Raw genomic sequence first — 5,451 nt, forward strand, 5'->3', positions numbered from 1 at the left:
TATCCATCCAGCCCCTGCCCGGGGGGGGGGCCTCCCCTCCGCCCGCGCTGACCTGCCCGCCTCCGGCTCCCCTTCCCCTCTGCCGGGCTCCCCCAGCTGGATCACTGGTCACAGGCGCCAGGCCCGGGGTGAGTGCCGGCCCTGGGGCTCGAACCCGCGGCCCGGGCGGGCTCTGCCTCTGAGCTTCTCACTCACCGCCTGGGCTGCGCTCAGCTCCGCCTCTGACCTCTCGGGGGTCTCACGGCCGCCCCTGCCCGGGCTGGCTGCGAACCTCAGCCTGGCGGGGGGCCCCCGGGGCTCCTGGCTGCAGGTGTTTCCACGCCTGCCTGCTTGTTCTGAGATGATGATGATGATGATGATGATGATGGTGATGGTGATGGTGATGGTGTTGGCTGCAGGTGTTTCCACGCCTGCCTGCTTGTTCTGAGATGATGATGATGATGATGATGGTGATGATGATGGTGATGGTGATGATGATGATGATGATGATGATGATGATGATGATGTTGTCTCTGGCTGTGTGTTCGGGGCCCTGCGGCCTTGTTAGAGGGGAGAGCGGCCTACAGGTCACTGCTGACAAAGGACAGAGAGGAGGAAGGTGGGTTGATCAGTCTCTTCCCCTCGCTGCTGTGCACTTACTGACAAGTGCTCGTCCCTGGTCGCCAGTCATGAGCTATTCCTTCCTGAGAAAAAGTGTCGCGCCGGCTCAACTTTGGGCTCCCTGAACACTGTTTAGGGGGTGAATTCTGCGACAGCTCTTCCTTCCTGGGCCCCAGGGGGATGGGCAATGTGCTGTTATCAAGCTGGAGGTTTGGAGTTCGAATCCCAGCTTTTTTAAATCCGCAGAACCTCCATGACCCCGGGCCGCGTCCTCTGTGTTATGGGGACAGTCACCTGGGCCGTTTTGGGGTGGCGGGGGTGGGGGTGGGGGAGCTGTGGAGAGGAAGAACTGGGAGATCGGAACGGCTTTCGGCCTGCGAGAGTACTGCTGTAAGATAACGAGCGGCTACAGCTTCACTCCCGGGTGACGGGGCAGTAGTTCTATTTGTGGACAGCACAGCAAGAAAAAGAGAAAGCCTAGAGTATCCGACCCGTAGATAAAAAAGACCCTGTCTCTACAGCATCCTACCCAGCAAATACGCAGAGGGGTGGTTACTCTGTGCATAGGTAAGGTGCCATGTGCTTAGGCATGCAACAATACATATGCATGACCCAGTGCATATGCATGACCACTTATGCATATGCACGACCACTTATGCATATGCACGACCACTTATGCATATGCATGACCACTTACGCATATGCATGGCCATAGAAGCCCGTGGATCACTGCTTATGCATCTGGATAGTGACTTTTGCATAGGGATGGTAACTTATGACACAGATAGTGGAAGGGCCAAAGATGGTAAATTAGGCTGGGTGCTGGTGGCTCACGCCTGTCATCCCAGCTACTCAGGAGGCTGAGATCTGAGGTTCGTGGTGCAAAGCCAGCCCGGGCAGGAAAGACGGTGAGACTCTGATCTCTAATTAACCACCAGAAAACCGCAAGTGGCGCTGTGGTTCAAGTGGGAGAGCGCCAGCCTTGAGCTGAAGAGCTCAGGGACAGTGCCCAGGCCCAGAGTTCAAGCCCCACAACCAGAAAAACAAACAAACAAAAAACTACTCAGAAAAAGCTGGAAGTGGTGCTGTGGCTCAGGTGGTAGAGTGTTAGCCTTGAGTACAATGAGGCTTAGGGACAGTGCCCAGGCCCAGAGTTCAAGCCCCAGGAACTGCCCCCCCCCAAAGGATGGTACATTAAGAAGCTACAATGTCTTCTTGTTTTACAATGTCTGACTTGTTTTAGAGGTCAGGGCAATGAAGTCAAGGGACACCGGGCATTGATGTCAGAATACGCAACTCTGACCTTTGCTCAAGGTTCCCGGCCAAGTGTCCTTTTCTTTGGGTTTCTAATAGAGAGTTCAAAGCCTCGAGAAAAATAAGCCTGAATGCCCTTGAATAGAAAGAGAGCACACATGCTTGTATGTATATTCTTTATGTGTCAACTGTGGACCAGGATACTCTCCCTTAGCTTTTCCGCTGAAGGCCGGCACTCTACCACTTGAGCCACAGCTCCACTACCAGCCCAGGCTGGCTTCGAACTTCAGTCCTCAGAGCTCAGCTTCTTGAGTGGTTACGATCACAGACGTGAGCTACTAGGCTCAGCCTAATGATCAACTTAATGAATATTTCCTCACTCTATAAAATTAAGCCCAATTATCTCCTTAATGAGCATTCTCTGTATGTGAGATACGCAGATGACATTGCCCAAACGTGTAAGATGTTTTCAGAAAGTATTTGAGCCACTTGGGCAAAGTTCCTTCAGCTCTCTAAAGGGACCATGTCTGTCCATGGTTTAATCTTCATCTCATTGGTTCTAGTTGCCATGTAGACAGTTTCCAAAGTCAGGGAGGGGGGTGCTGTGTTATATATTTATGTATTTATTGATTTTGTTAAAAATTCGGGGATGAAAAGTCTCAGCTGTTGAGAAATAACCCTGGGCTTGTCACGTCTTAACTAATGCACTATGACATCTGATGCATTTTGCGTCCGTCAGATTCCCATTATCATGACAAAACAGTTGAGGAAACGCATAAGAAAGAAAAATGTATTTTGTATTTGGAGTTTTCAGTTCACGCAAGATCCACAGCATGGCTTTGCCTTTTCCAATGAAAATCAAAGAGAGGAGGGGGGAAGGGCTGGCCCCGCCCTCCCCGCCAAGGCCACGCCCCCCATGGCCCATAGTGCTGCGGCGCTTTTAGCATGTGGCCTTTTGGGGCTGGAACTTGTGGCCTGGGCTCTGTCCTGAGCTTTTGCGCTCAAGGCTAAGTGCTAGACCACTTGAGCCGTAGCTCCATTTCTGTCTTTTTGGTGGTTCATTGGGGATAAGAGGGTCTCATGGATTTTTCTGCCCTGGCTGGCTTTGAACTGCCATCCTCAGATCTCAGCCCTCTGAGTAGCTGTGATGACAGGTGTGAGCCACCAGTGCCCGGCCCAGCTGTAATCTTTTTATCCTGAGAGATCAAACCCAACCCTACCTGGGACATGCGTGTGTTGGTTTTGTGATTTTTTTTGTACACAGCATTGTGATTTTTTTTTCCCCCTAAGCGGGCGTGTTTTTAATATTCAGGACTACATTGTCCTGAGATTTTTTTCAGGGTTCCATCCATCTCCCATTGAAAGAAAAATTAACCAACAGCATTCATTTTAAAAATGATGGTGGTCAGTGGAGGGAAAGCACCAAGAAGGAAATGGAAAGTTATTGAAATAGTCACAGATTTATCATCGTTCCTAATGTCCTTGATATTTTAAGATGTATGATGGGAACATGGCCGTCTGGCCATCCAGACTCACCAAATTTGATGGCTAATTGGCTCATGCAGTAGATACACAGTCTGTTTGATTTTAGAGCTAATTTACACAGGTAAGGCATATTAGTTTGTTTTACCAATCTTTGAACTCAGGATGAAACTTTTATTGGCTGAGTCTACTTCCGTTGCTCACATGGATGAGGAGTTTGTGTGTGTGTGTGTGTGTGTGTGTGTGTGTGTGACTGTCTTTGAAATAGATAAATTTGCCCTCTCTAAATTCAAATAAAGCTGGGTGTCAAGGGATCACACCTGTCTGTCATCCCAGCTACTCAGGAGGCTGAGATCAGAGGATTGTGGTTCAAAGCCAAGCTGGGCAGGAAAGTCCATGAGACTAATGAACCACCAGAAAATCAGAAGTGGGAGCTGTGGCTCAAGTGGTAGAAAATCAACCTTGAGCAAAAAAGCCAGGTAAGAATGCAGATTCCTGCGTCAAGCCCCACCCTTTACTGGCACACAAGAGAATTCAAATCAAGGCTTGGTTAACAGTAGCTGTTTTTAGTTTATAGCAGCACACACCCACATACCTGAAGCCTTCAGATGAGAGTGACTTTACTCCAGGCACGGGTGCCTCACATCTGCAATTCTAGCTACTCGGGAGCCTGAGCTCTGAGGACTGTGGCTTGAAGTCCACGAGACTCTGATCTCTAATGAACCACCAAAAAACCAGAAGTGGAATTGTGGCCTAAGTGGTAGAGCACCAGCCTTGAGCAAAAAAGCTCAGGGACAGCGCCCAGGCCCTGAGTTCAAGCCCCAGGACTGGCACAGAAAGAAAGAAGGGAAGGAAAGGAAGGAAGGAAGGAAGGAAGGAAGGAAGGAGGGAAGGAAGGAAGAAAAGAAGGGAGGGAGGGAGGGAAGGAAGGGAAGGAGTTAAAATGTCAAGTTGTTCAGGGAAAAAAAACAACCCACCAACAACGTTTAATCATCAGATTGAAAATGTGTCCACATCATGATTCAAGCCTGGTGACTTCTCCTAATGATGTGCTTTGTGAGGAAACTGCTGTGGAGGGAATGATTAGGGGATTCATTTATTGATTCAGTCTTCCTGCGCCCTTCTGGTGTGCTGAGGATATGTGTGCAAAGAGATGCTGGGTATTAAGCTGTAAATCCTTATCCCAGAGGGGAAATGGTCCTGTGAGCACCCATGGTTTGCAGTGTGGGAGACGTGGAGACATTTGCACCTGGGTTGTTTGTGGTGTAGGACCAGGATCAAGAGCACATGCAACTTTTCCTTATGCCAGGACTGGGGCTTGAACTCACGGTCTGGGCACTGCCCTTTAGCTTTTCCTCTCAAGGCTGACACGCTACCACTCGACACGGCTGGCTCATTGGAGGTCAGAGTCTCCTGGTCTTTCCTGCCCAGGCTGGCTTTGAACCACGATCCTCAGAGCTCCTCCTCCCGGGTGGGTGTCCAGAATCACCGGCATGAGCCCCCAGCACCAGCACACGAGCTTTTAATTCTTGTGTGCTGATCCAATTCCGGCGGCACAGGAGGTGTTTAACACGTCTTGGCAAACCCAGGGAAATCACTGGCCCTGGAATCAAGACCGCAATCTAAGGCCGCTCTTTTCAGATACCATAATGATGACTGGATGCTCCAAAGAGGAGCCCGGGCTGGCCTCCCCGAGGACTGCTTGTGTAGTGTGGGACTTCTCCCGGGGCTCCTCCCTGGGCTCTGTGCTGATTGGCTGATGGCTTGTGCCTGCCCCACCCCGGGTGAGTGGCACTGAGCATGATGGGAAGGAGTGTTTGAGTGGGCACCCCAGGGCATTATGGGGAGAAGAATTTGAACAGGAAGCAGCATTTCAGCAGGAACCCAAAGCCTTATGGAAGGCTCCTTCCTTCCTTCCTTCCTTCCTTCCTTCCTTCCTTCCTTCCTTCCTTCCTTCCCTTCCCTCTCTCTCTCCCTCCCTCTATCCCTCCCTCCTTCCTTCCTTCCTTCCTTCCTTCCTTCGTGCTGACTTTCTTCTTTTTTTGCCAGTCATGGAGCCTGAACTCAGGGCCTGGGCGCTGTCCCTCAGCTCTTCAGCTCAAGGCTGGCGCTCTA

Source organism: Dipodomys ordii, unplaced genomic scaffold (assembly GCF_000151885.1).
Source record: "Dipodomys ordii isolate 6190 unplaced genomic scaffold, Dord_2.0 Scaffold266, whole genome shotgun sequence".
NCBI classification, from domain to species: domain Eukaryota; kingdom Metazoa; phylum Chordata; class Mammalia; order Rodentia; family Heteromyidae; genus Dipodomys; species Dipodomys ordii.